A 9143-nucleotide genomic window follows, 5' to 3' on the forward strand; every position below is an offset into this window, starting at 1 on the left:
CTCAATCCATATAACCTTATTATTACCTATCATATTACAAGATAAATTGAGGAAAAATCCATTTCAACTTATTTTCAGGTAAGGCAAGTTTTTAAAATTTTAGAATATCTGAGAGTATATCAAACTCTTGAGTATATTAATCAGTTGTCAGGAAGCTTTATAAATCCAGTTTTTCACTTGAAACTACAGAAGATGTTAGTCGATTTTAGTTCCAAAATGGTAGGGTAAGCAGACCGCGCTAGGTTGCCACCACCACCATCGTGCTAGCCCCTCGGGTCTCAGCGAGGCTGGTGACACCCCAGAATGAGAGACAAGCCAACTCAGGAGCAGACTGGATCCAGCTTCATTCAACATTACTACCAGTTATTTGATAAAGACAGAACCTGCCTAGGCACTATTTATGTTGACGCATCATGCCTTACATGGGAAGGACTGCAGTTCCAGGGGAAAACTGCTATTGTGGAGAAGTTGTCTAGTCTTCATTCCAGAAAATCCAGCACAGCATCACAGGGTAGGACTGTCAGCCCTCTCCAGATAGCTGCATCATCAGCAAGGTTGTGGGCCAGCTGAAGGCTGATGAAGACCCTATCGTGGGGTTCCACCAGATGTTCCTATTAAAGACCATCAACGATGCTTGGGTTTGCACCAATGACATGTTCCAGCTTGCCCTGTACAACTTCAGCTGGCCTCCTCCCAGGCAGGCACTCACGCTCTTCCTCCTCCCTCCTCTTCCAGATACCGTTCACACTCCTCCAGATGCTCCAAATATCATACACAAATGAGTGGGGCCGCCGTGGGAGCAGGAGATATTGTGCATGATGTCTGGACTAGTTGCATCTGACAGGAGAAGTTTAGGTCCCACCAGCACAAGCCTTGGAAAGACTTAAGTAATGCAAAAGATTTTCTTTGTTTTGTTTTGTTTTTGTTCATTATTTTTAAATCTACTTACAAGTTGCTCTAGTAACCCAAAGAAGTGAAGGAGAAAGCTGCCTCATGTCCCAGATAATGATTCGTTCAGATGTTTCAATGCCTCACGAAACAATAAAACCACAAAAATTTTCAAGGTTTAAAAAAATAAAAATTTTTTAAAGTAGAGTAAGAACAGTGATATTTAACACAAGTTTAAAGATAAGATGATATGTACATTTAGTCAAAAGACTCCTAATTGGCAATAGGAAAGGGGATGGGGGCAGGGTGGGGAGTAGCATTTGAGCTTGTTTTTGTTACTGTTTTCTTTTGTGATTTTGCTCTGATTTTAACCTACTTTGGAAAAGAAAATCCTTTGGAAAGGAAAGAAATAAATGTTCCATAAATATTTTCTAAAACTAAAAGATTTCTCCTCAAAGATTTAGATCCTAAGACTTTTACTGTGAACCATATTTTAACAAACCAGAAGAATAATCTTATGGAAGGATGTTTTTTCCAATATCTTTGTTTAAAGCTGGGTGCTTGTTGAAATAGTAGCTGCTCCGGGCACCTGGGAGGCTCGGGATCAAGTCCCGCATCTGGCTCCCCGCTTGGCAGGGAGTCTGCTTCTCCCTCTGACCCTCCCCCCCTCTTGTGCTCTCTTTCTCATTCTCTCTCAAATAAATAAATAAAATCTTTAAAAAAAAAGCTGCTCCTATTGAGAATAGTTTACTAAGAAACAAAAGCATACTTTAAAATTATTATGAAATGTAACTCTTCTAAAAGAATGAGAGTAAGGAAAATAAGTATCATTTGATGAACTCACCATATATTAAAACTCACGTTGTGGGGCTCCTGGGTCTTACTAGAATCCTTCAAATATTATATTTTCTGGAAGATTAAGCAGAAAAAATATTAAATTATTTGCCCATTATCACATAGCTGAAGGATGCGCAGGACCTGAGATTCTGAGATTTCAACCTCCCAGTGTTGAATTTGAGTCAATTCCACCATAAATACATTTTTTTTTCTTGGCCCAAATGGCAACTTTTCTAATTGGAAAATGTAATTTATGAATTATTCAGTCAATTTCTTACATAATTTTTATAGAAAACATATAAAATACTGTAAGATAATGTCACCTGTAGTCATGAAATCCCTGTTTTAGTGCATATCCTTGTAATCTGTGTTCTATGTGGTATTTGTGTGCCTGTCTGAATGTGTCTCTGTGCATGTGAATGTGTAACATCTCTAAGTTGAAAATGTATTTTTCTTGTGGTATCATTGAGTTGTGTTCAGAATTTAATAGAAATTTTCAATTATAGATATCTATTCTGAATTCTTCTATAAAGAAAGCCGTTCTTAAATTCGAACTTTTGTCATTTGAGTTTGGTTGAAAGTGAAGGACAATAGTACATCAGTTATTCAGTTCTCCACTTGCAGTTATTTTGCTGCTTGTTCTTCAGTAAACTGGTTATTTTTTCATGCCTTTATCTGTTTTACCTGTTATATAATAAATCTTCAGCTTTTCATAAAGGGAGCATTTCTTGAAGTTTACTAATTTTTTAATAATGATACAGGCTTCCTTTTCTGAGCATGTTGGCCATTGGCTTTATCAGAATAATACCTTATAGCTGTTGAAGTTAGTATCTCATTTTCCTTCACATACTAAAACTAAGTATAGATCTATTGCAAAAAAAATGATCTCTGCTTAGAACATTAATATGAAGAACTAGTATTCTGTATTAAGTACTTCTGCTTTAAAGTAAAATTTGGACACTGCTTATGAACTTTTCCTGTGTGTTCTGTGCATTTAAAAATTCTGCTTGTAAATACCAAGCATAGACAGACAAGGTCCAAGTAAATTATATATGACAACTAAATTCTCTGTAATCTCCATATAGTAAAACTGGAAAGGTCAGAATATTATTTAATGTTTTACAGTTTACATAAAAATAAACGGAGTCTTGGCTTCTCATTTGGCCTTGACGGGTAATATGGTGATAATAAAAGCTTCCAGACTCCTTCTCTTTAAATCACACTGTAATCTGACATCACCTTCAGTTTCTAATTTACCTTTCAGCTTGCTACCACTTTCAGAACTACTTGTATATAAAGCTCTTATTCATACTCTGCCTCTATTATTACCAAAACCGATCTGCATCTCTATTCTCTCACCACAGAAAATCTGTCTTACATATAATAGCAATGCAGTTAATGAAATAATTGGCTTAAAATGTTGTACTCTAATGGTGTACATTGTAAAGACTTTTGCAGGCAATATAGCTTTTGGAATATCACTTTGGATGTCCTTTTCGAAGTGCGCTGTTATTTAGAATGAATTGCATGACAAATTCAATATATTTGGTATTTTTCCATGACATTAGTACTATACATACCTTTTCCCTAGTTTTTGGTATTGAAAGCTCCTCCTCCTCCTCCTCCTCCTCCTCAAGTAGAGCAGCAACGTGACGCAGGGAAAGGACTCTGAGTGTTGAATCAGGACAGAGCTGGCTGCTAAGAGGCAGCCATGTCTTAGAGCCTCGGTCTCTCACTTCTGAGCAGTTTCTAACATCCATTAAATGCTCTCTAGAATATCAAATACATTTCTGTAAACTTGTTCCATGCAGCATGTTTTGTTTCTCTCCCTATTTGTTCAATAAGTAGGAGGGAAGGTAATTTTTATTATATCTATATATCAAGTTGGCAGCTTGAAAGATTTTTGCAATTGGGAAAACTTTGGCGTACAATTCTAAGAACTACTAGTGGAGAAAGAAAACAGAGCTTGGAGTCAAGTCTTAATTCTACCAGTTAGTGGTCGTATGTCCTCTGGCAGGGCACTTTACCTTCTGAATTTGAGTTTATTAGGTGTGTAAGACATTTTTATAATACGCAGTTTATTTGCATAAAATTTGTGTAGTTGAAATGTGTCAAGTTTCTGGGATGTTAACCAGGCACAATCCACATACAAGAATTACTACTTATCCTTCCTCTCAATTTTCAGGTAACGGAAAATAAGCCAGTGTCACAATTGTCTTCTTAAAAATGCAGGTGTATGTGTCTTTATGCAGCTAGAGAGATGCTACAAACATAGTGGATGCTTAAAAATACTTTGTACTTATTGGTTACAAGACTGATAAGTGATTGATACGTACCTGGACAAGGGCTACACGCGGGAGTTGACGCAGTCCAGCAAGGAAAGAGGGAGTATTTTACGACACACTGTTCAGAATTGTTGGGATATGGTGATGATAAAACATACACCCACTTTTACTCTATTTCATTATTGTTTTCAAATTTTCTACAGAGGCTATAACCCCTCTCCCCTTACTGCATTCCCTTTTTGATACGCTGTTGATGGAACTGGTTATTTTTGGCTATTGTCTAAACAGAATTGGTCACTTCCCACATCTCTCCAGTTAGTGTTTATTTCTGATTGTTGATGCGAACGCTGCCCTGGGGTCAAATATTGTTAATATCATTTGTGGATATGAAGAAACTAGGCATTATTGTAGGGATCCTGAGAAATCCAGTTGATTCCCATTCCTCCTCAAATCTTTAAGATGCTATATTTCTGATTAGATTGAATGTGGAATTTAACTACATTTATAAACGTAAATCAGAATCACAGGATTAAAAGAGTCTTATCAAAGGACCCTTGATTTTTTTTTTTCAAACACAAAGAATAATCCTTATCATGTTTCAACTGTTACCAACATCCAGACTATTAAATATACTTAAAGGGGGATATTTAGGCAGAAGATAAAAATGACTTTGATATGCTAGTGCAGACCTTTCAGCCACTTCAAAGTTGCTGTCTTCCATTTCTACTCCAGAATAACCTTGACTCTTTTTGTCTACTTCTGCACCTCCCATTCACTATTCAACCCACTGCCGTCTGGCTTCTTTTCTCAGCACTCAGCTAAAAGTGCTTTTATTATGAAGGTCACCAAGAAGTCCCTAATTCCCATATCTAATGAATATGACTTCATTTGATATTGTTGAAATGCTGTCTCATTTATGTTTCCTCTTACTTTTACTCTTTATGAACATATTTATCTCTTTCCCACATTCTGTATATTTGTGTTTTACAGAATTTCCTAGACCCACTGCTCTTCTCATTTCACAAACTTGCTTATTTTTCACAAACTTGCTTATTCTTATGGCATCGATGACCTTGTATATGTTGATTCCCAAACTGTTATTCTCAGATCAGACCTTGAAGTTAAGAGGTGTGTATATAATCATGTTTGCTTTTCCTCACCTCTCCATGTAGATACCCTATAGGTATATCAAATTGAACAAACTCCAAAACTGAATCAGTTGTGTCTATGCGTATTTTCCAACCCTAAGAAACTTCTGATATTTTTAATTATCTTTCAGTTATATTTAATGAATAGTCTGTTTCTGTGTTCCTTAATTTTCATTTCTATTTCAGCTGCTCAAGGTCAAGCCTTTTCTCTCTATAATTAGAGATATAACTATTATAGAAATATCCTTCTGGTTTTGGTCATATCCTACTATACCCATTCTCCAGAGAGTCAACATCAATTACTATAATGCAAATACGATCATATCATTTCATGTTAATAGGCTGTCTAAAACTATAAAGTCACAATATCATACTTCTATTGTTCCATTTTGTCTATTGTGGAAAATATTCTTCTCTTGTACAGGGTCTACTCCACTGACAAGTTAAAAAAAAAAAAAAAAAAAAAAAAAAACAACCTGGTACTTACTGAGTCCAAGGAGTCAGTGTCTTTATTTGGTCCAATGGGTAAAAAAGATATGATCTTCTAATAATCAGAATCCATTCTCTGCTTCCATTGCTGCTTTTACCACCACACAATATTATTATTACAAATAGGCAATTTCTATATGGTGTTCTCCCTTAGGTGTTGATGTGACAATGGATATTGCTGCTAGAGTTTCAGCCGTTCTTGGATGAAAAAAATTTCTCCTGTGTTACTCTAAACCATAATATTTGATACCACCATAATTTTTGGTTCCCAGTGAAATACCATTTGAATACACGTATACACATACACACACTTTTCCCAAGTGCATGACCACAGCATTAAGGGGGCTTATTTGAGAATAATTCTGGCTCAAGATTTGTTTTGGCAAAAAAGATATTTTCCATGGCAGTCAATGCCCAGGTATTAATGCATTCCATTATGATGATTTCTTAACAGAACCTTGTTATACTAACCTGCCAGTGTTTTCTCTCTAGGCTCAAAAATCAGTGTTAGATATTCCAACAACACTGACGTCTCAAAGTAAGAATTAAGAAACTTGATTCATTTTTTTCTCAAAAAGTAAGATCATTATTGCTATCTTTGTTCCAAAGAATTTGCTCTTCCTATTTAATATTGTATATTGTCCACTCAATAAATACCATGCAAAATCAAATATAATTCAATGGTTGCATATATTCTATATGTAACTGTGCCATCCTTATTAACAAATTTCCTCATATAGATTTTTACTGCAACATGTTTTCTTTAATATTTTTGTAAGTATATTTGTAAATATACATTTGTTCTGTATTTCCTTAGAATAAATTTCCTTCGCTGGAATTACTGAAAAAATATTTCTAGGGTTTTTATAAAACTAGTCAATTATTTTCTATAAGATAAGCTTATATTTGTTGCAACAGTGTATAAGAATGCCCGCTCTTCATATATTTAACAAGATTGCCCTAGCATTTTTAATTGCAAAATAATCTCACATTTTAATTTCATAGATTACTTATAATCAGAACCTTGTGCTCTTTTTCCCCATATTTATTTATGTGATATTTAGAAGGTCCCATTGGATATTCAAATGAACTGACATAGCATTGTTTCCACTATATAGCAAATTCCATCTTCCCTAATCTGGGCCCTATAGTAATTTATTATTGAGATTTCCGATGTCCATACGACACCACTGTTTTTGTTACGTGCCAAAGGAGTGATTTCTCTAACTGTTCATCTTTAAAATGCTGGTATATGCTACGATTTTTGTTTTTTTTCCTGCCACGTTTAAAGCTCTGTGTTATGTTCTACACACATATGAGGAAATCGGTTTTACTTCCTTCTAAATTTAATTGTGCTATATTCTGTTGTCATTTCACCTGAGATATGTTCCTTGTAATAGTCCCTTGTGTTCTGACTCTGTGGTATGTGGACAAGCACTTTATCTGTTCACTCACACAGTGACCCCCAGCAACCTTCCTTTAAGGCCACTCAGAAATGTCCAAACCATCTAAATTCTAGACCACATCAGCCTATAATGACTCTCTGCTATGCAGGGACTTTTTTTTTTGGCATTTGTGTCTCCCATAATATGCCCTGAGGCCAGTTTCCTAAATATACCAGAAATCAGATACTTTGTGGAATCTTTCAATGAGAAATATTAAAGCCATCAACTCTGTATATTTAGGCCAGAGTAAAAGAGAACTAAAAGTAAATGATTAGTTCCTTTCATTTCATGGTAAAATCTTTCAATTGAGGGTTTTTTACATAGATCCATGATGCTCATGGTCTTCCTGAATTTATATGGAACATTTTGTTTGAATTGCATATTTTCCCTTAGCTTTTACAGGACCAGTGAGAACTCTGTGACTCAGAATTATGTTTAATTAAGGCAGCCTTCAGTAGGACTTCTACCTTTCTGGTTACAAGATGACAGAAGCCGTGTGAGGAGAGAAATATTACCTATGCCTGGGGGCTTATAGTAAAATCTTAGCTTTGTTTTGTTTTGTTTTATTTTTTTCCCCCAGTCCTGGTTCTTGTATAGTGATGAATTAAGATAAAATTATTTGAGTTCTTTCAGTTAAAATAATTGCTGAGGGCAAAGTCTTCTCTCTTTAATACTACTCAATACTACTCAACAATTCTTAATTGAAAAGTTTTATTTTTTTCAAAAACAGTAGGGAAATAACTTTGACCTTTTTGATGAGGACATTATTGAAAATTCCTATCATCTGATGTTCTTTTTTCCCCATCTACTTCTCACTGACCTTTATTGAATAATTCTGAATTAGATTTAAATTTCCTTTGGTCTTCGTGATATTTACTATTGAAATACCATTTGCTTTGTGGATCATTTTTAAGAGGTTCCTTTATGCACATAACATTACTATAAATGAAGCACAGATACTTCGTGAAGTCTTTCTTCTCTGCTCTTTTTATCCTCTCAGCTGGCATCTCCTTTCCACATATACTCTAATCCTGAAATATACTGACTTGTATTATAAACAGCGAATATCTTAATGTTTTAGTGTGACAAGTAATGATCTAATTATTTTTTAATTTTTTAAAAAGATTTTATTTATTTGATAGAGACACAGCGAGAGAGGGAACACAAGCAGGGGCAGAGGGAGAGGGAGAAGCAGGCTCCTCGCAGAGCAGGGAACCCGATGCGGGGCTCGATCCCAGAACCCTGGGATCATGACCTGAGCCGAAGGCAGATGCTTAACGACTGAGCCACCCAGGCGCCCCTGATCTAATTATTTTAATAGATGACTCTAAGATAAGCTAATGCTGATCAGGTCAATTTAATAAACAAAAATTTACATGGATTCTTTTTCTACAAATAGAATTGGTTTTTTTAGTGCAATGCAGTTTAAAAAAAATATTTCGAACACCTACTGTCTGCAAGGCCCTATGCTAGGTGCAGGAAAGAAGAAAAGGTGTCCAGTACACAATTTCTACACTCAGAAAGGTTGGAGATTAGTGCATTAGGATATGTAGTCTGGTGCCTATAGAATCATATATATGTTCTTCACTCCTAACAATGGGATAGGTGGGGAAATAGGCTGGCAGTCTTGCTCCACTAGGTCATGTAGAGCTTAGGGCTCTTGCCTCTTGTCTCATCTCCCTCAACTATTGCTCTTATTTGCATGGTCAAACTTGGTTGACCAGTGCCAAGTCCAAGTCCCATCTCATGGAAAAGAGAAGAGATAAAAGGAGAACCAAAGCCTATTTTTTTTTTTTTAAGGGAAACACCTATCCTTAAAACAATTGGCAAGGACTTTATTATAAAACTACCTCTTACTACAAAAGGGATAGGAAGTGATTCTGTATGTGTACCCATGTACTAATTTAAAACTAGGAGAGAATGCTAATAATGAAAAAAGATTGGAAACAGAATTATTAGCAGTACAAATGTGCTTTTATAGAAATAAAATCTTAACACACCCCAAGTACTATAATAGAGAAGCATGAATATAGGAGCATGAGCTATTACTT

The 9143-nt window shown here is 35.5% G+C and overlaps 1 pseudogene; it reads left to right on the forward strand.

The window, feature by feature from the left end:
- The first annotated feature begins 303 nt into the window (after positions 1-303).
- Positions 304-782, forward strand: LOC114211518 (nuclear transport factor 2 pseudogene; annotated as a pseudogene).
- Positions 783-9143: the final 8361 nt, after the last annotated feature.

Source organism: Eumetopias jubatus, unplaced genomic scaffold (genome assembly GCF_037043125.1).
Source record: "Eumetopias jubatus isolate StellerSeaLion01/CBP00866 unplaced genomic scaffold, mEumJub1_p1.0 scaffold_3, whole genome shotgun sequence".
Taxonomy (NCBI): Eukaryota; Metazoa; Chordata; class Mammalia; order Carnivora; family Otariidae; genus Eumetopias; species Eumetopias jubatus.